The 21,446-nt window shown below is 37.0% G+C and overlaps 1 pseudogene across 1 annotated transcript in view; it reads left to right on the top strand.

Annotated features, from left to right (window-relative positions):
• Positions 1 to 18,729, top strand: part of LOC308490394 (broad substrate specificity ATP-binding cassette transporter ABCG2-like) — a 32,615-nt pseudogene extending 13,886 nt beyond the window's left edge. Inside the window, exons 8-15 of the transcript in view lie at positions 34 to 284; positions 7,422 to 7,504; positions 10,385 to 10,474; positions 11,645 to 11,769; positions 12,906 to 13,060; positions 14,650 to 14,739; positions 15,611 to 15,693; positions 18,582 to 18,729. The product of the transcript in view is annotated as a broad substrate specificity ATP-binding cassette transporter ABCG2-like (transcript). The remainder of the gene's footprint in view (positions 1 to 33; positions 285 to 7,421; positions 7,505 to 10,384; positions 10,475 to 11,644; positions 11,770 to 12,905; positions 13,061 to 14,649; positions 14,740 to 15,610; positions 15,694 to 18,581) is intronic.
• Positions 18,730 to 21,446: the final 2,717 nt, after the last annotated feature.

The raw sequence follows: 21,446 nt of genomic DNA, 5'->3' as shown, positions 1-21,446 counted from the left end.
TTAATGTTTTCCTCTATCCACTTTTATTCCAAGCCAACGAGACTGAAGAGCCGTCCAAGAGAGATAAGCCACTCATAGAAAAATTAGCTGAGTTTTATGTCAACTCCACCTTCTTCAGAGAAACAAAAGCTGAGTTAGATCAACTCTCAGGGGTTCAGAAAAAGAAGAAGAGTGTAGTCTTCAAGGAGCTCACCTATGCCTCCTCCTTTTGTCATCAACTCAAATGGATTGCCAAGCGTTCATTCAAAAACTTACTGGGTAATCCCCATGCATCTATAGCTGAGGTAATCTTACAGATTCTTCTAATTATGCTCTGAAATGCTCATGTAGCAACATTAGATTCTGACACCATCCACGTTAGGATATTACTTAGGATACACCATACACGTTAGGATATTACTATCTTCTACTGACATTTTCAGCCCATTCCATTTGGGATATCAAACCAGTCAATGTAACTAATAAAACATAAAAAAAGTTTTACATATAAGAAATTTTTAAAAAGTGATTTTTGGACTATGTAATTCAGAATTTATATTGATTTGGACAATCTTTAATAGATCATCACTATTAATAGATTAGATTTAATAGATCATCATTAGAGAAAATTTGTTTTCAAAAATTGTGTAGTAAAGGAATTGTTTAGTCTCATTTGGGTTTTTCTGGTAGCTGCATACATTTATTTCCTGATTTATTCAACAAGTTTCTTGATCAAGTGCTGCATTTGGGAGCTTGTACATCTAGTGAACACAACGGGTAATTCTGAATATCCCTGCTTTTCTGGAGCACATTTTCCTTCTTTTTTTAAAAAATTTATTTATTGGGGTGACAATTGTTAATGAAATTACATAATTTCAGGTGTACAATTCTGTATTACATCATCTATAAATCCCATTGTGTGTTCACCACCCAGAGTCAGTTCTCCTTCCATCACCATATATTTGATCCCCCTTACCCTCATCTCCCACCCCCCATCCCCCTTACCCTCTAGTAACCACTAAACTATTGTCTGTGTCTATGAGTTTTTCTTTCTCATTTGTTTGTCTTGTTTTTGGTTTATATAACACATATCAGTGAAATCATAGGGTTCTCTGCTTTTTCTGTCTGACTTATTTCGCTTAGCATTATACTCTCAAGATCCAACCATGTTGTCACAAATGTTCCTGTATCATCTTGCCTTAACGCCGAATAGTATTCCATTGTGTATATATACGACAACTTCTTTATCCATTCGTCTATCGAAGGACATTTTGGTTGTTTCCATGTCTTGGCCACCGTAAACAAAGCTGCATTGAACATTGGAGCACACGTGTCTTTATGTATAAATGATTTCAAATTCTTTGGGTAGATACCCAGGAGAGGGATTGCTGGGTCATATGGTAATTCTATTTGTAATTTTTTGAGGAACCTCCACACTGCCTTCCATAGCGGCTGCACCAGTCTGCATTCCCACCAACAGTGTATGAAGGTTCCTTTTTCTCCACAGCCTCTCCAACACTTGTTGCTATTTGTCTTGTTGATGATAGCCATTCTGACTGGGGTGAGGTGATATCTCATTGTGGTTTTTATTTGCATTTCTCTGATGATTAGTGATGTTGAGCATTTTTTCATATGTCTGTTTGCCATTTGTATGTTCTCTTTGGAGAAATGTCTCTTCAGGTCCTCTGCCCATTTTTCAATTGGGTTGTTTGTTTTGTTGTTGCTGAATTTCATGAGTTCCTTGTATATTTTGGATATTAGACCCTTATCGGAGGAACTGTTTGCAAAAATCTTCTCCCATTCAGTCGGTTGCCTCTTCATTTTGTTGATGGTTTCTTTTGCTGTGCAGAAACTCTTAAGTTTCATATAGTCCCATTTGTTTATTTTAGCTTTTACTTTTATTGCCTTTGGAGTCAAATTCATAAAATGCTCTTTGAACCCAAGGTCCATAAGTTTAGTACCTATGTTTTCTTCTATGCAGTTTATTGTGTCAGGTCTTATGCTTAAATCTTTGATCCATTTTGAATTAATTTTGGTACATGGTGACAGATAACAGTCTAGTTTCATTCTTTTGCACGTGACTATCCAATTCTCCCAGCACCATTTATTGAAGAGGCTGTCTTTCCTCCATTGTATGTTTTTAGCTTCTTTGTCAAAAATTATCTGTCCATATTTATGTGGTTTTATTTCTGGGTTCTCAATTCTATTCCATTGGTCTATGTGTCTGTTTTTCTGCCAATACCATGCTGTTTTGATTATTGTAGCCCTGTAGTACAAGCTAAAGTCAGGCAGTGTGATACCTCCAGCACTGTTCTTTTTTCTTAAGATTGCTTTGGCTATTCGGAGTCTTTTGCGGTTCCAAACAAATCTGACAATTTTTTTGTTCTATTTCTTTAAAAAGTGCCATTGGGATTTTGATGGGGATTGCATTGAATCTGTATATTGCTTTGGGTAATATGGCCATTTTAACTATGTTGATTCTTCCAATCCATGAGCACGGAATGTCTTTCCATTTCTTTGTGTCATCTTCAATTTCTTTCAAAAATGTTTTATAGTTTTCGGCATATAAATCCTTCACATCCTTGGTTAAGTTTATTCCAAGGTATTTTATTCTTTTTGCTGTAATTGCAAAGGGAATTCTTTTTTGTATTTCTTTTTGTGAGATTTCATTGTTAGTATATAGGAATGCAATGGACTTTTGTATGTTGATTTTGTAGCCAGCAACTTTACTGTATTCACTGATTGTTTCTAACAGCTTTCTGGTGGAGTCTTTAGGGTTTTCTATATATAGCATCATGTCATCTGCAAAGAGAGATATTTTAACTTCTTCATTCCCAATTTGGATGCCTTTTATTTCTTTCTCTTGCCTAATGGCTCTGGCAAGGACTTCCAACACTATGTTGAAAAGCAGAGGTGATAGGGGACAGGCCTGTCGTGTTCCTGAACGTTGAGCAAAGGGCTTAAGTTTTTCACCATTAATTATGAGATTAGCTGAGGGCTTGTCATAGATGGCCTTTATTATGTTAAGGTATTTTCCTTCTATACCTATTTTATTAAGTGTTTTAATCATAAATGGATGTTGTATCTTGTCAAATACTTTTTCTGCATCAATTGATATAATCATATGATTTTTGTTTTTTATTTTGTTTATGTGATGTATTACATTGATGGATTTGCGGATGTTGAACCATCCTTGTGCCCCGGGGATGAACCCCACTTGGTCGTGATGAATAATCTTTTTAATGCATTGTTGTATTCGATTTGCTAAAATTATGTTTAGGATTTTTGCATCAGTATTCATCAGAGATATAGGTCTGTAGTTTTCTTTTTTTGTGTTGTCCTACCAGGTTTTGGTATCAGGGTAATGTTGGCCTCATAAAATGAGATAGGGAGTACTGACTCTTCTTCAATTTTTTGGAAGAGTTTGAGCAGGATTGGTATTAGATCCTGTTTGAAGGTTTGGTAGAATTCACTAGTGAAGCCATCTGGTCCCGGACTTTTGCTTTTGGGAAGGTTTTGGATGACTGATTCAATTTCTTTACTGGTGATCGGTCTGTTTAGATTTTCCAGTTCTTCATGGTTCAGCCTTGGAAAGCTATATGTTTCTAAGAACTTGTCCATTTCTTCTAGGTTATTGAATTTGGTGGCATATAGTCCTTCATAGTATTCTTGAATGATCCTTTGTATTTCTGTGGTGTCCATGATAACTTCCCCTTTCTCATTTCTGATTTTGTTTATTAGTGTCTTCTCTCTTTTTATCTTGGTGAGTCTAGCCAAGAGTTTCTAAATTTTATTAATTTTTTCAAAGAACCAGCTCTTTGTCACATTAATTTTTTCTATTGTCTTTTTGTTCTCTATTTCATTGAGCTCTGCTTTGATTTTTGTTATTGGAGCACATTTTCTTATGAGGAGGGACAGCTGCGAAATTCATACAGAAATAAAGTATGTAGCATGGCATAAGGTAAAAGGCTGTAGGAAAGTTTAAACAGAGAAGTGGAGAAAGGAAGAGAGATAAAGAGAGAAGGAAAGGAGATGGGGAAAAGGGATGGTTTACATTTTAGGTCAGGTGTTCCGGGAAGACTTCACCTAGATGTCGGTGAATGCACCTGAATGGAAGAGGGGCTGGTCCATATCTGAGGGAAGAACCTGTGTGCAAATGCTGTTCCTTATAATTGACCTTCCTCAATTTGGGGTTCTAGTCTTCAGAGAGCAGTAGATGCCTAAAACAGTGTGCAACTGACAGAAAGGTGGTAAGCAAACTTGACTTCTGTTAAATAAGGCAATCATTCACTGTCAGATAATTTTGTCTTCATTAAGATGAAAAAATGTTTGTGTACTATTAATCCAGGGTAAATTTTTGTTTTTTTAGAGTAGATTTGATGTTATCTGGAAACAAGTCTGTGAATCATGTCAACCTGGTTTCCCATTGGTCAACAGTGAGATGATGTAATGGAGTTGATTCTTCAGTGTGATTCATGCATTAGATTTTTTTACTTCGAAAATAAATTTATCTTGGCTCTCAAAGTGGTTTATAAATGTCCTGTCCAAGTTACGTATATTGTAGTTCTGAGCAAGACCTGATTAAAGTATGGAAATATATCTAGTATACCACGATTCTGCATCTTTTGGTGCTCGAGTTCCTTCAGCTGCAAACCCCAGGCCTAGTGTCTCCAGGTTGCCTGTTCAGCCTAATTGCCTCCTCAGTGAACTCAGTTCCACAGAAGGAATTCCACAATGTTCAGAGCAGTGGTGATCTCATACAATAGGGATAGAACGTTGCATGTCCCTGAGCATCTGCTTAACTGGATCAGCTCTTGTTCGGGTTTTTGAATACTGGCATATTAGCTGAGGGCAGGGATTTGCCAGTTATTTTTGTAAAGGGCAGGTAGTGATAATTTTAGGCTTTGTAGGTCACGTGGTCTTTGTCTCATGTAGTAATCTCGTCCATTTTAGTGAGACAGCAGCCACAGATGATATGATACATAAACAAATGGACATGGTTGTGCTCCAACTAAACTATTCATGGACAATGAAATTGAATTTCACATAAATTTCATGTGGCAAGAAATATTCTTCCCCTTTTTTTTCAACCTTTTAAAAATGTAAAAACAGTTGTTATCTCCTGGACTGAACAGAAATACACGGTGGACCCTATTTGGCTTTGTGCTATACCTCACTGACCCTTGGTTTGGGTTTTTAATTTTCCATGTATGTCATTTCTTCTCTAAGTGTTTGAAGGTGTAGCTATTAAAACTTTTTATGGATTCCGGCTGATAAATCTTGTATCTGTTGTCTTAGAGCTTTACTTAGGTTTGAACTGGTCATTTACATGATTTAGACTTTGCTACTGATAATGCATTTAATGAAATGTATTTGGAAGATCTTGGAATGAATGGATTCTGTGTAAGAAGATTTAATGTACATTTAAAGTACCAAGGGTTTCCTGATCAAATCAAGTTGGAAAATATTATCTTTTCGAGATTAATCTATATTATTAGCATATTAAACATTTTGATGATGCATTAATATTTTTGTGACAGCCATAAATATCTCTCAGAACTCACCTTGAGAAATATTGGTAAATAAATTTGAATAAAGGTAGAATCACACATATAGAGAATTTCTTTTTTTTCTTTTCTTACTGTTGAAGATAGAGGCCAGATACACAGACAAGGAGTCTTTACTCCATTGTGCAGTGTTTACTTTATCTCTTTGCTTTCCTTAACGCAAAAGGAAATAAAGATGCCCCTTGTAAAAGCATGACAGTGTTGTGGGATTAGTCATTTTGTCAGTATGTTTGAAAGCTGACTTTGAAAATTCTTTTAGAACTTTGCAACCTGTAGGAAACATCCTAATGGTAATCCTGACCATCTGTTAGTAGAAGAAATCACCTTTGAATTCACAAGAAACAAAGCATGTGGAGTGTCCAGTTTAAAAAGTCTCAATATTCTTAAAGTTATACTGTGTGAAAGTATAGACTTAGATAGAGCATGCTTATATGTTGCTGGAGTCATCCTAATTTGTTTTGGAATCTTGATCTGTTGACCTGAGGTACAGTGTTCTCTTAGGGTAATTAAAATATGCCAGGGCAATAGATTTTTTTTCAAAAAATTTTCTGTCTTGGCAAGGGAATTTTTAAGGTTGTTTCAAATCATATTCTTTGCAGACTGTGGTCTTCACAAAGTAGCCTACACAGATCACGATCCTTTTTTCAATTTCAATTTGATTTGCTTCATGCAAAAAGCGTGCTTGACAAGTGACTTCAAGTCTTGATACCGTTGCACTGTTGTAGTCCTGAGACTTTTGTTTTTCTCTTTGAAATTAGAAGATTCCAAGTACAAGGTTGGACATTTTATTTTCTATTGATTACTCTTTCTTACATTTTTGTATTTAATACAATTTAAAAGTACAATAGGTAGAAGTTCCTTAGACAAATTATATCAGAATGTAATTCTTAGCCTTTGCTTATAGAAGTGTCCTTCAGAGACAATTTTATCAATCTTGAAAATAAGTGATGTTTACTCAGTTTTCTTAGCCCTCATCCAACACACTGAGTAAGTGGCGGTAGGTCAGCATGGCAAACAATTGGCAGCTTAGTTCTACACTGTGGGCGGTGGGCCCTACAGGCTGAAGTTGCTGGAGAAGTGACAGGAGACTGGGTCATGGAAGCACTTGGGAGCCCTCAGGGAAAGCTGACTGAATGCTTTGGTGACAGTGACAATGCAGTGACTTTTCCAAGGTGGACTCTCCCTAGGAGGATAGGCAGGCATCCCCAGCTCACCCATACTTTCTTATTGTGCAGAATTCCATTGTTAGATATTTTATGTGTGCTTTAAAATTTTTATTTAGTTTTATGTTAAGTGTAAAGGTATCCTCTTTTTACTCGACCTCTTGAAATATAAAACTATGCATGTTCACTACCAGAAAATTTGAGAGGTCAGGCCAGAAATGATTGCCACTTCAAGTTGATTTTATTCCCGAAATGACTCTGTTAGGCGCTTGCACTGTTCTCCTACTCTGTGTGACGTTCCAAGTACCCGTATCCTGAACTGGACCCTGAACTGCCAGTGCCACGGAAGCACTGGGAGGAATGGTAACTTTCCCGGTAGTCTACTTTGTTCTCCTAACAGGCCCCCCAACACACAGAGGTTATTTTTTATTTTAGTTTAGACAGCAGTTATTATATACATATATATATATATATATATATATATATATATATATATACATATACATATCTACATACATATAGTAATATGTATATATTACTAAATATACACAGTTTTACATTTTCCCAAGTCCTCTGTCCAACCTATTTCATTTTCTATCTCAATTGAGAGATTTGATTATCATCATATATGTTTTATTATAATAATAAATAATGTGTTAAGTTTTTTTCTTTTAATTGAAACTCTTCCCCCCCTTTTTTTGTTTCGGAAAAGATAATTGTAACAATCTTCCTGGGACTCATTATAAGTGCTGTTTTCTATGACCTTAAAAGTGACCCTACCGGAATCCAGAATAGGTAAGTAAATTTGAATTTTGAGTTTGAGAAATTGCTGTTGCTTTTTTCAAGGTAATGCTAACCCATTAAGAGTTTGAATTTCAGAGAAGTACGGGATGAATTGCAGAGTAGGATAAGTCAGTGAATTGAAAGCCTAATGGGACTGTTAATTATAGTGTGTGTGTGTGTGTGTGTGTGTGTGTGTGTGTGTGTGTGTGTGTGGTGGTAAAATATACAGAACACACAATTTATCCTGGTTACCTGTATTTAGTGTACTGTTAAGTAGCATTCATCACGTTCACATTGTTGTGCAAGCATCACCACCATTCATCTCCAGAACTTTTTTTTCCATTTTACCGAAATAAATCTATGTACACATGAAACAAAAATCCCCATTCCCTCTCCCTATTCCCTGGCAACTGTTATTAGACTTTCTCTAAATTTGACTCATCTAGGTACCTCATGTAAGTACAGTAATAAAGTATTTGTCTTTTGGTTACTGGCTTATTTCCCTAAGCATAACATCTGTAAGGTTCATCCATGTTGTAGCATGTGTCAGAATTTCTTACTTTTAAAGGCTGACTAGTACTCCAGTGTATAGATGCATGACATTTTGTTGATCCATTTACCTATCCATGGACACCTGGGTTGTTTCTACCTTTTGGCTATTATGAATAGTGCTGCTATGAACATGGGAACACAAATCAATATCTGTTTCAGTCTCTGCTTTAAGTTCATTTGGGTATATACCCAGAAATGGAGTTACTAGATCATTTCATAATTCCATTTATTATTTTATGAAGAACCACCATCCTGTGTTTGCATTTCTTCCAGCAGTGTATAAGGGTTCAATTTCTTCCCAATCTGGTGAACACTTATTGTTTTATTTTATTTTTGACTTTGTAATAAGCACCCTAATTGTTGTGAAGTGGTATCTTGTTATTTTTCATTTGCATTTCTCTACTGATTAGTGATGCTGAGAATCATTTCATATGCTTATTGGCCATTTGTATATCTTCTTTGGAGAAATAGGTATTCAAGTCCTTTGCCTATTTTTCAGTTGGGTTTTTTTTTTTTTTGCTGTTGAGCTACAAGAGTTCTTTATGTAAGAGTGTACAGGATATTAATCCCTTATCAGAAATAAATTTACAAATATTGTCTGCCATTCTGTGGACTGTTGTTTCACTCTATTGACGGTGTTCTTTGATACATAATAGTTTTACATTTTCTCATAGTCCAGTTACCTTTTTTGTTTTTGTTGACTGTGAGTTAATTTCATTTCTATTTTTTGCTTTGACGTGGGGAGGTGGATAGGACTCCACAGTATCATGGATTACCACCTTGAAAATAATTAGAATATATTAAATTCTTTAACGAAAACTGTTTAGTGTTATAAAATAAATTCTTATAATTTAGGAGGAATTTCACTGTCTGCTAGTCTGAATCATTGTGAACATTATTGTACTGTTACATGAAAAACTTAACAAATTGAGCTGAATGTTGCCATGTGTCCTATTTCTGAAATTAGCTTTTCCTTTGAGACTAGGCTTTTTTGTGTGTCTAGAAAGTTGCATAGCTGCTTGTGTGCTGTGTCTGGCTATGTTCCATTTATTTATTATTGTATAAACATTGATTTTTATAACAGCCTGTTGTCTAAGTTCTATTCTTTATTACTATTATTATAATTTTGGTGCTATAAAAACTTACCTAATGTACATGGACACCGTTTTGGGGGCTGTTTACTTGGGTTTGAATTTTTTTTACATGCTCTCTTATTTTTGTGCCATATAATAGGATGTCTCAATCTCTTTTAGCTCTGTTTAAATCCTCAGTGTCAATTAAGTTGTTTGGTTGTGAAGGGATCCCAACACCATTTCAGGGATGTTAGCATGCTTTATATAAAATTTATATTTCCCTCAATGTGTTGATAAATTGTGCTTTCCTTTATAACCCTTAATTATTTCCCTGAGAGAGAAGCATTAATAGTCATTCTTTTCTTACACATGCACAAATTAATTTTTCCTTCATAAGCATGATCTGCTTTCTTTCTGAGCGCGTTAGAAACCATGTTGGCCATGTGTTATGTAGGTTTTGCTGATGATTGTATTGTCAAAGCATATAGTACAGTATCGATGGAGATTTGCCTCCACTGTCTTTCATTTTGCCTCCTCATATCTTAGTTTCATCTTTACTCAACTTTGAAAAAGTGGTTAATAGAGCTTTTTAACCTTTGCAGGTTTTATTTGGCTGTTTTTTTGTTCATACATTAGGACTGGTAGTCAGTGTTTTTGTTAGTTAAAACTCAAAGTGATAGTACTTTTATCACCTATGTAACCCTCAGCTTGGGTTCCATATGAGAACCCCAGGTGGGGTAGCTTAAACAACAGAAGTTACTTCTTACCCTTCTGGAGATCTGGGTGCCAGCATGGTCGGACTCTGATGTTGGCCCTCTGCTGGCTTGCTGCTACTCCTGCTGTGTCCTTAGTGGTGCAGAGAGCACTCTGAGGTCTCTCCCTTTCTTTCTAAGGGTGCTAATCCCTTCATGAGGACCCCACCCTAAATTCATTAGATTCATCTAAACCTAATCACCTTCCAAAGATGCCACCTCTAACTATCATCACATTGAGGGTTAGGGCTTCCACATAGGGGTTTTAGGAGACACAGTTCAATCCATGGTAACCCAGGACCCTGAATTTCAAACTGTGCTATATGGAGTCCCAGGGGAACCACTCTGGAGACACAGGGATGGTGAGAGACCTGAAAGGGCTCACACTTCCCTCTCTGTTTTAACCAGAATAGTTATTTAACGTTGTATCATTTGAAGAAAGAGATTTGCAGGTAGGAAATTGATTAAAAATGTTTAATCGATGCAGTGCTTTAGTTCCCTGTCTCTCATTACAGAGCTGGGGTACTCTTCTTTCTGATAGATAACCAGTGTTTCAGCAGTATTTCAGCTGTAGAGCTCCTTGTTGTCGAGAAGAAGCTCTTTATGTGAGTATGTCTCTGTTCTGGGAAGGGGGGTGGTCTGGTGTCGGGACTATTGGTCAAACTGGTCACATCCAATTTCAGTCCCCATATTACTTCCTGGGGATGACTGATGTTAATTGAGAAAAAGCAGCCAGAGACTGGAAGGAAAAGCATGAGTGTGTGGGTCCTGAGACCAAAGGAAAAAGGATGTTCAAGATTAGGGCATAGCCAGCAAATGCAAATGATGCAGAGAAAATACAAAATAAAGAGGCTGCAAAGGATCTTTTGTTTTTAGCAAATACGAAGTCATGATGACCTTCACAGGAAAAGTTTGAGGGGCTTGGTAGAGAGAAAGTAGTGGGTTGAACAGTCAATTGAACGTGGGTGGGTACAGGTGACAAAGAATATAGGGCAAGCTTAGCCCTCAATGGAAGGGAGAATGGAAAGAGCCGGAAGGCAGCCTTGAAATAAAGTGCAGGCTGTTTTGTTGTGTTTTTCAAATTTGGAAGACACTTCCCTATTTTTATATGCTTGAAGAAAGCAATCATTAGAGAGGGAAAGAATGAAGATATTGGTGGAAGAGATTGGAATGACAGGAAGAGTTTGTGGGACAGAGAGGGATCTAGGACTTCAGAGGGTAGAAAATAGGATTTCATACTGACAGGGACACACAGTTGTCAGGCACCATCATTGATGGGAGGAGCGCCGTTTTATTTTTCATCGTGACATGGAAGGGGTAACCAGGGATTAGTTAACGGAAGCGGCACTTGGGGGTGTGGAGAATAGCAGTGCCACCTTCTTCACAACCAGAAGTGGGGAGAAAGAAAACCCTCTCTGACCACTGGGATCAGCTGCTGACGTGCTTTTATTCACATGAGCCAGTGTCGGAAGAGGGAGGAGATGCAGAACCTGTTTACCTGGAGTGGGGGTCCCCTAGGGCAAAGTGGATGCTATTAGGAGGGAGAAGAGGGGTCATTGCACAGATCTTGGTGTGACGATGTCCCAGGGAAGGGGCACCTACGATGGTGCCTGATGCTGACTGGGTGAAAGGGGTGGGTAAACCTGCAGGATGTCGGAAGGTGTCTGTTAGACCCCTGGTGGCCACAGAAGTCTGCACAGCAAGTGTTTCCATCATCTGGTCTGTGCCTTCTTAAACTAATGTGGGGTGTATGGTATGAATTTTTTGTTTTTTAGACATGAATATATCAGTGGATACTACAGTGTGTCATCTTATTTCTTTGGAAAACTGTTATCTGATTTGCTACCCATGAGGATGTTAACAACTATTATATTTACTTGTATCACATACTTCTTGTTAGGTAAGCAATAAGAAAGTATGTGTGTTTAGTCTCCAATTTTAGGGGAAGAGAATTTCTTTTCACAAGAATATATATAACTTCTTTTCAAAAGCATATATGCTGGGTGTTCCAAAAAATGTATACACATGACGTGTATTCATCTTTTGTTATTGGTATACATTGAGTATTACAATTTTAATACAGTTTTTTCCTTTCTTGAAATGTGTATATGTTTTTTGACACCGTCTGTATATATTAAGATAGTGAATGATAGCTACTTTGAAGCTTATTGGTTTAATAAAGCACTTGTTTGATAAATGTAGACAGATTCATTTGTGCATTGTGTTTAGGCTTCACTCCAGGCTCATTGTCTCAGAATTTCCATATATTTCCTGATACACACACATACAGAGAACTATTTATATTTTTGACAGAGCTATTGAGAAAATGCTCTGATTGAGCTAAACATCCATTTATCAAAAAAGAGGTGTATCATACATAAGTAGCATAGAACTAAGATCCTCAGACTTTTGACTGGTGGTCTTATGGCTGTTCCAAACTCTTCAGATTGTCTGACCCATAATTGTAGCCCATTATAGTTTATAAAGCATTTTTGTGAAACGTAATTTCACTCCATCCTCAACCCCAAGCTTTGTGGTACTTTGTCTCAGAGACTTGGGTTCTGAGGTTCTTCCTCAGGTAGTGAAACTACTGGGAGCCCACGGAATCCTTGTCTTCCCAGTTACTTCACCAACACAGTTACAGCAAACACTGCATAAGGTGGTGATGTCTGGGTGAAAAGAGTGTGCTCCTGACAATTCTCCTTCTCTGAAGAGAAGCCAGTAGACTTCTGGCCAGGTGTGCTGCCTCCATCTCAGACACTCAGAAATTGTTAATAATTCCACATAAAGAAGCATAGGTGTTACATGGCAAAGTGCTAATGCAGTAAGTATGATATAGAAAACTGCATGATCATTTTGTGTCATTATATGGGGTGGGGGGAAATCAATGAAATGAGTGATCCAGGATTGTTTGACAGAGGATGAATTTTTTCATTCCATTACCAGTTTCTCAAAATAGAGTGCTATTTGCACAATAAACAATCTGAGATACACAGTGACCTAGGCAGTTGGATTAACCCCTTCTATCTTCCTAAGGATTGAAACCAGTGGTGGAGTCCTTCTTCATCATGATGTTTACTCTCATGATGGTGGCTTATGCGGCCAGTTCTATGGCACTGGCCATCGCAGCAGGTCAGAGTGTGGTATCTTTAGCAACATTTCTCATGGAAATTACATTTGTGTTTATGATGGTGAGTAGAAGTTTCTTCTGTGAGAAGTAATTATTGCCTGCAAATTCACCTGCTATGACAAACCTGCTTGGAGGATTCGGTAAATGGGACTCTTACTTTTAGGGAAGCCAAATATTAAAGTATAGCTCATATTAGGGAATGTACCAACTTTTTTTCTCTTTACCCAGCATTTTTTGCTACTGTTAGTTAACAACTTTAGTTAACATTTTGTTGCAAATGAGATTTTAAAAGAGACTTCTTGGTAACATATAGTGAAACCTTGATAAATGGGAAGTTAAAAAACCAGAAAATTTTTAATTGGAAGAGTTATTCATGAAAATGACACCTTAACTGCCTGACTTTGGTCCCTCCTGTGTTTTGAAAAGTACTACAAAATAATGAAAAATTCAAAGTTCACACAGTACTGGGTCCCCTTCTTTCTGAGTTCCTGACATTCTCTTATATCAATATATTTCTGCATACCTTTCTTAAAAGTTATTAATCCTAACCTTACATGCATCTAAGTTTTACACACTCATAGAAAAATAAGCAGGTGAAGGGAACCAGTTGTCACATTTCCCCTCCTACATGAAGTAAACAGGAATGCTAGAAAGGAGCAGCTATCCTTAAAACTTGGTAATAAGCACAAATTCTTGCCATTGGAAACAACTAAACTAAACTTTACTGAGGAACTGATAAGCCTTTGTATATTTCCTAAAATGTCCTCCAATAAATAAATGTCCTTCAATATAGAAAAATATGTTTGTTTGATATATTCGAGGCTTTGATTTATTATTGTTTAATGGTTTACACAGAGAACTTTTAAAGCCCCTCATAAAACCGTATTTTACTGGGAGCTGTTATATATTAAACACTTGGTTAGATCAAGTTAAAACGTATGTAGTGACACCAGCAACATTGTCATTGTCATGCCTGTCCCCCATGGTAGTGCCAGTGAGGAGAAGTTTTGTATGTACCTCTTCTTATGTACCCGTCTGTTGCTGGCGCAGTCCTTCCTGGGGTCTCCATTGCAATACTGCTTTTTGTTGCTTTAAATGAAGATATTTACCATATTTTATGCTACACTTCACCACATTATACTGTGTACCTGTCTAGGCTATGGGTTACTTTAGGCATGCATTCTGAATCCAAAATTATTCCTAAAGTCATTGGGAGATAGAATGCAAACCCTGTAAATAACAAAGCTTGCTGTGTTATGGAAGTAGAGAGGGGCATGAGGGGCTCAGGATATGTCCATTATGTCTGTTGGTGGGAACATACAGTGGTCGTATCATTAGAACAGGCGGTACTTATGGGCCTTCCATTGTGTGCAGTCACAGAGAAAGTAAAGCCGTCACAAGGGTCTTCTAATTAAAGGAAACACAGATATATTGTCATTCCTTTAAAACCATAAACAGCCTCAGCTATAGAAAGAAATACCCATGCAAAGAGGATATGCTGAGTCTTTAGATGAGTGGACAGGATTTCCAGAAAGACTTGGCCCCAGCAGAAATGTTTACAAGGTTGTACGGGATTTAAAGAGGATGTTCTCTAGAATTCTTCATGAAATCATTTCTCCATTCCTGATTCTTCATATTTGCTCTTTGTAGTTATTTGCCGGGCTGTTGGTCAATCTCAAAACCGTAGTGCCTTGGCTGTCATGACTTCAGTACTTCAGCATTTCTCAATACGGCTATGCGGTAAGTTTTCCTCCTCTATTACCATGGCTGGTTCATTGTTCCCAAGCTAGGAAAAACTGAAATAAAGCCTGACCATCTCATGTCTCCAGACAAGGACTTGGAGGTCTCCCAGGAAATCCATTTGGGGACCAATGAAGGAGAGTTTTCTATTAAGACTTCGGTCACCTTGATGATCACCCGAATTTTTTCCCCGATCACCCTGCTGTTTGAGATGAAGAGTATCGAGATAACTCATAGTGAAGGAGAAAGATTTACCACTTGATGTAAAAAAAAAAAATGTAGTTGCTTTTCAGTGCAATGGGAAATAGATGAGACAATGGGAGCCTAGAATTCATATTTTATATTATTGAAGGAGAATTTAAGATCATATATATAGCCACTATTTGCTTTAGGAAGATAATCAGCTCTAAAGAAAACTGTATGTATTGATATAATATAATTGAGTTTCTGACTCCCTAGAATTATAAGTGCTTTTGATTAAAACAAACAAGAGTGTATGAAAGATGTTACTGTGAATTAAGAATAATCATTGAGTACCACCGTAACATTTTAATGATACTATTTATGGGGTTATAACACTGGGGAGATAGACAGGAAGGAGTTCTGGGGGTAATATAGTCAAAAGTCTCCCTCTTGGCCAAATATTTTATTTCCTTTGTATGAGAAGCCAAAATCCCATCATTAGACCACTTGATTGCCAGGAAAACTCATTGTAGTTGCCTTGGCATGACAAAGGCTGTGCGTGTGATATTTGGTTTGTTTTTAGAAATAACAGTAAAGTTAAACTAGGAGGATGGGATTGTGATAATTTTTTGGAAACTTTGTGAAATTTAGAAATACTTGCCTTTCCCTGCTCCTCCTTGTGTTTCAGGCTTTGCAGCATAATGAATTTTTGGGACAGAACTTCTGCCCGGGACTCAATGTAACAGCAAACAATACGTGTAGCTTTGCCATGTAAGTTTACACTCAGTGCCATAATGGGTTTGCTTTCTGTGTGGTGTGATGTAGAAAGGCCACTGGGCTCAGAGCTGGTGTGAGTCCCTTCAGGTCTGTGACTGCTGTGAGCCTAAGTTTTCTTATCTGTAAAGGGAGTTGTTTATTAATGCACGTGAAAGTGCTGTACAATTTGTAGGTGTTCTACTATGATCAAATTATATCTATGTTGGAGAAATGTTTCTTATGTGTTGTATGTATTGGGCCCTTTAAAAGTTCCTTTTGCTGTTTTGATTGTGGGTGTGAGTTTTGATTTTCAGAACATTTGAGTTTGAAATGAGCTGCTTTGGTGTTTTAGCAAGGCCTTGCAGTATCTGCACTGTATGGCTTATGTGAAGTGTGTGGATCCACAAACTAATGGCTTCCTGGGAGCCCAGCCCATGGTCAGTAGTAAGAGCTAAAAGGGCAGCAGAAGCAGAAAGGGAGTGAACCTTTTCCTGCCACAGTCCTGGCACGTGCCCCTTCCTTCTCTGTTTATGAGACATCATGAAATCAAACTCTGCACAGTTTTTGTTCCTATTTTTAAACTGACTTGGAATACTACCTATTGAAGGATGTATCCTATAGATGGAGAAACACATATTTCTTTTTTTTTTTTAAATTTATTGGGGTGACAATTATTAATGAAATTACATAGATTTCAGGTGTACAATTCTGTAATACATCATCTCTAAATCCCATTGTGTGTTCACCACCCAGAGTCAGTTCTCCTTCATCACCATATATTTGGTTCCCCTTACCCTCATCTCCCACCCCCCACCCACCTTACCCTCTGGTAAACTATTGTCTGTGTCTATGAGTTTTTGTTTCTCATTTGTTTGTCTTGTTCTTTTGTTGTTTTTGGTTTATATACCACATATCAGTGAAATCATAGGGTTCTCTGCTTTTTCTGTCTGACTTATTTCGCTTAGCATTATACTCTCAAGATCCATCCATGTTGTCACAAATGTTTCTATATCATCTTTCCTTAATGCCGAATAGTATTCCATTGTGTATATATACCACAACTTCTTTATCCATTCATCTATTGAAGGACATTTTGGTTGTTTCCATGTCTTGGCCACCGTAAACAAAGCTGCAATGAACATTGGAGCACAGGTGTCTTTATGTATAAATGATTTCAAATTCTTTGGGTAGATACTCAGGAGAGGGATTGTTGGGTCATATGGTAATTCTATTTGTAATTTTTTGAGGAACCTCCACACTGCCTTCCATAGCGGCTGCACCAGTCTGCATTCCCACCAACAGTGTATGAGGGTTCCTTTTTCTCCACAGCCTCTCCAACACTTGTTGCTATTTGTCTTGTTGATGATAGCCATTCTGACTGGGGTGAGGTGATATCTCATTGTGATTTTTATTTGCATTTCTCTGATGATTAGTGATGTTGAGCATTTGAGAAACACATATTTCAATAAGCTGAGAAGGAATGCCATTTCTTTGTGTAATGTCAGTAAAACAAATGTCAAGTAAACAAAAGCCAATTTTAATAAACTTAGAAGTTGTTTCAAAAATTAAGTTACACTTTCCTTTTCAATAATTGTTGTTAATGGTTTGATTTTGGTTAATTAATGTGAGAAAAGAGAATGTTGGTATTCTAAATCTCATAACCATTCCAGTAGAACAGAAATAATTTTTAATAATATCACAAGTGCTGTTTTGAAGTAGTTGATCCTTGAACAATATGCATTAGAAGGCAGGGGCTCACTTATGTGGAGTTTCTTTTTCTGTAAATATTGTAAATGTATTTTTTTCTTCCTATAATTTTTTAAATTATATTTTCTCTAGCTTACTTCATTGTAGGAATATAGTATATAATACAGATAACCTACAAAATATGTGTCTATCTACTGTTTATTTTATGGGTAGGGCTTCCAGTCAGCAATATGCCATTAGAGTTAAACTTAATGGGGAGTCAAAAGTTATAATAGAATTTTTGTCTGTGTGGAGCGTCACTTCTCTAACCCCCCACCCTGTGTTGTTCAAGGGTCAGTGTATTGCCAGAAACCTGTATGAAGAGTTTTCTTTATTCTGTCCACTCACGTTCTTTTGATCTGTGTATGATGTTTGTTTGGGAACTAGTAAATGCCAAGAGTCATACAAAAATGGTACCAGGTAATAGCTGTGTCTGTATTTTTAGTACCAGGTGCTTGTCTCACCTGTGGCAGGGTACTGCATCCTGCTCTCCTCCAGCTACAAGGCCTACACCTGATTACTGGGCCTGCTGGTGAGGTCTTGCCGCTGAGCCTGAGATGCTCATTCCACTCTTGGTGCAAGAGCTGAGCAAGTACAACTGTGGCAAGAAGCCCTTCCTTGCCTCTCCTCCTAGTTTGGAATTCTTAGCCTGCCTTCTTTTGTATGGGTGGTTTATGGGTAATGAGTTCCCAACAGGGCATTGATCATTTTTGTGAGGGCGCTAGATGTCACGTGTTAAAGCTGAGGTTTTCCCCATCAGGAGTAAGTGAAAAATTTCTTAGTAAATGTTTCTGCCCTTTGAAGAGAGCAGCATCATAGATTTGGAAACAAATGAATCTGGAGAGGCAACCTGCTTCAAAGTGTGAGTCTGTGAGTCTGACTAAGTTCCTTAAACCTTAGTCTTCTTATGTATTGAATGTGTATAATATCTACCCCATTGAGTTGTTTTAGAAATTAAGTGAAGCGTTATGTGCAGGTTGCTTAGCATAATACCTAGGAGAATTGTAAGCATTCGTTGTTACCTATTTTATATGAAGGGATAGTTATTTAAGGCTTGATAACCTACAGGCTTCTTTAATGAAGGAACAATGAATATATTGAGTGAAATTGGACAGATGTTGAGAATGAAGTCATATTCTGTTTCTGTTGCATTTCAGCTGTACTGGCGAGGAATACTTGATAAACCAGGGCATCGACCTCTCACCTTGGGGCCTGTGGAAGAATCACGTGGCCTTGGCGTGCATGACTGTTATCTTCCTTACAATTGCCTACCTAAAGTTGTTATTTCTTAAGAAATTTTCCTAAATTCCTCTCTGATTTACATAATTTACACATTAAAGTGGAGCACTTTGATTTAAGTATTCAATGAAGTATTTTGTTGTCTTCTTTTCGTTTGCCATCATACTGTTGTGCAGCTAGAATTATTTTCAACAGAAACTTTCACAGAAATCACATGAACTGAGTTATACTTGAAAATAACCCAAGTCATAAACTAGTGATATTCTGTACTGTTTATAAGTTCTTCTAGTCAGGCAGTAACCACAAGGGAGAAGTGTAGTTTACTTTATTGACTAAAGAAGAATTCTAGAAACACGTGACAAGTTACTAATATCTCTGGTATGAGTTTCTTCATCTTTAAAAAGAATAGGTGGGTTAGTTGCCCTCTAGCTTCAATATTGCATGAATTTATAAAGTGACATTATTTAGTAAGTAAATAACAAATGTATTGATGCTGTAGAAGGATGAAATCTAAACTATGTAGGAAAAACTCAGTGTTATTTATAATGTAGAAAAGCCATTATGATAGAAAAAGCTTTGATTAGCCATGTAAGGTGAGTAGGTCTTACTGAGATTTATCTATTGTGGAATTAGAATATCCCAGGGGTCCTGGCTGGGCCTTTGGACTACAGGTGTAGAGAGCCGGGGACCTGGTGACTTACCTTCCTGGGGTAGTTCAGTGGTAGGACCTGGGTATGCATCGGATCACCTGGGAACTTGGCTCCAAGGCAGATGTCCGGGCCTGTGAGCCCAGCTGCATCCGTATCTCCAGGGCACCAACATAAAGAACTTTATGCCAGGAGTTGGTAATTGCCAAGTTCTTTCCTAGCTCTGCGTATTTTACTTATGATATAATAACTGCTATAACTGGCCCTATGTAGGTTCTTTTCTTCCCCACATGTACATCTCATTTATTTTGACATTATTCTAACTTTTATACTAATAAGTATTTTTCAACTTCTTTTTTTAAAAAATAATTGTTTTATTTTTCAATTACAGTTGATATACAATAGTATATTAGTTTCAGTTGTATAACAGTGATTAGACATTTGTATAACTTACAAAGTGATCACCCCAATAAATCTAGTACCCATCTGATACCATATGTAGTTATTACAATACTACTGACTATATTCCTTATGCTTACCCTTCATCCCCATGACTATTTTGTAACTACCAATTTGTACTTCTTAATCCCTTCACCTTTTTCACCCTGCCCCTAGACCCTCTCCCATCTTTTACCCCAACAAATCTAGTATCCCTCTGACACCATACATATTTATTACAATACTATTGATTATATTCTTTATGCTATACCCAACATCCCCATATCTACTTTTTTATATGTATATAAAATTATACTTGACATTCACTATTGTTCAGCTTCAGCTTCAGGTGTACATTGCGGTGATCAGGCATCTACATCTTCCCTGAGGTGGTCTCCCAATTGGGACACGTGTCCATCGGATACCCCACAAAATCTTTATAACATTATTGTCTACTTCTTTTTTATTGAGCCGTAATGTAATAAAAAGTACAGTCCCTCTATCATAAAAGGATCACATCCATCAGGTGATGAAAAAGGAATCACCAGCGTGTGGAAGCCTCTCTCACGCCCCTGTACCAGTCACTACTTCCCCCGTCTCTCTGGGTTATTTTGAAATGACGCGTGTATACTCCCCTCTCTGCTGTCATCAGAACGTCACTGCAGCTCAGTTTTGTGTCCCTGTGTGGGTAGGTACAACCTTAAGGATATCCTCCCTCCCCCTTTTCATAAACTATTAATTTTGGAATAATTTTAGATTTACAGAAAAGTTAAAAAGATAGTGCAGAATGTTCCCATGTACCCTTTGCCCAGCTTTTCTTAATGTTAACCTTTTATATACCATGTTATATGTCAAAACTAAGAAAGTAACATTGGTACATTATTGTTGATTAAATGAGCACTTTATTCGTATGTCACCACTTTCCCACTAATACTCTTTTTCTGTGCCAGGATCCAGTTCAGGAGATTATATTGCACTTATCCCATTTTGAAAAGTTAGTGTTTGTCAGTATTACATGAATTAAGTTAGCTGAGGATCACCAGCGTGTAGACCCCCTGTGACCGGTCATGTTGGATTATCATTTAGCATCAGCAGGTGCCCTGCCATATTGTTGCTACATCATTCTGGGGACATAGCTTTCCATTTTCTCTTTGAATCTGAAGTAACATTTTTTTCTTTTTATAGCATTTGATGACTACATCATCTTGTAACCCATTATCACATACTCTCATTACCTGATTATTGTATAACCATAAGGGTCAATCAACTTTTCCTTTTCTTCGTACAGTTCCTTCTTTTTTTTGTCTTACAGTTCTCTGTATGTATTCTTCCTCACACAGGAATATAATCCACAGGGGGAAAAAATATATATATATATATATACACACACGCACATGGCTATAATTCATATACAAAATATACTTAAGCAAAACAGCCATAAATATTAACAATACCTACTTTTATAATTAATAAGAATTTAAATTCTGTGATACTTATACTCCTTTGTATTACAATTAGCTTTTCATATGCCTATTTTAAAAATTATTATAGTAAAAACACACATAAAGTTACCATCCTAGCCATTTTTATGCTAAACATTTAAAAAAGTTTATTCATTAACAGATCCATATTTATCTTTTTATTTCTCTGTAATAGGAAGCCAAAAGTAGGTAAACTTACTTTTGATATTTAATAATT

This window comes from Rhinolophus hipposideros (assembly GCF_964194185.1).
Source record: "Rhinolophus hipposideros genome assembly, chromosome: 1".
NCBI lineage: Eukaryota > Metazoa > Chordata > Mammalia > Chiroptera > Rhinolophidae > Rhinolophus > Rhinolophus hipposideros.
The sequence above is the reverse complement of the archived record's forward strand: the minus strand, read 5'-3'. Positions and strand labels throughout refer to the sequence as shown.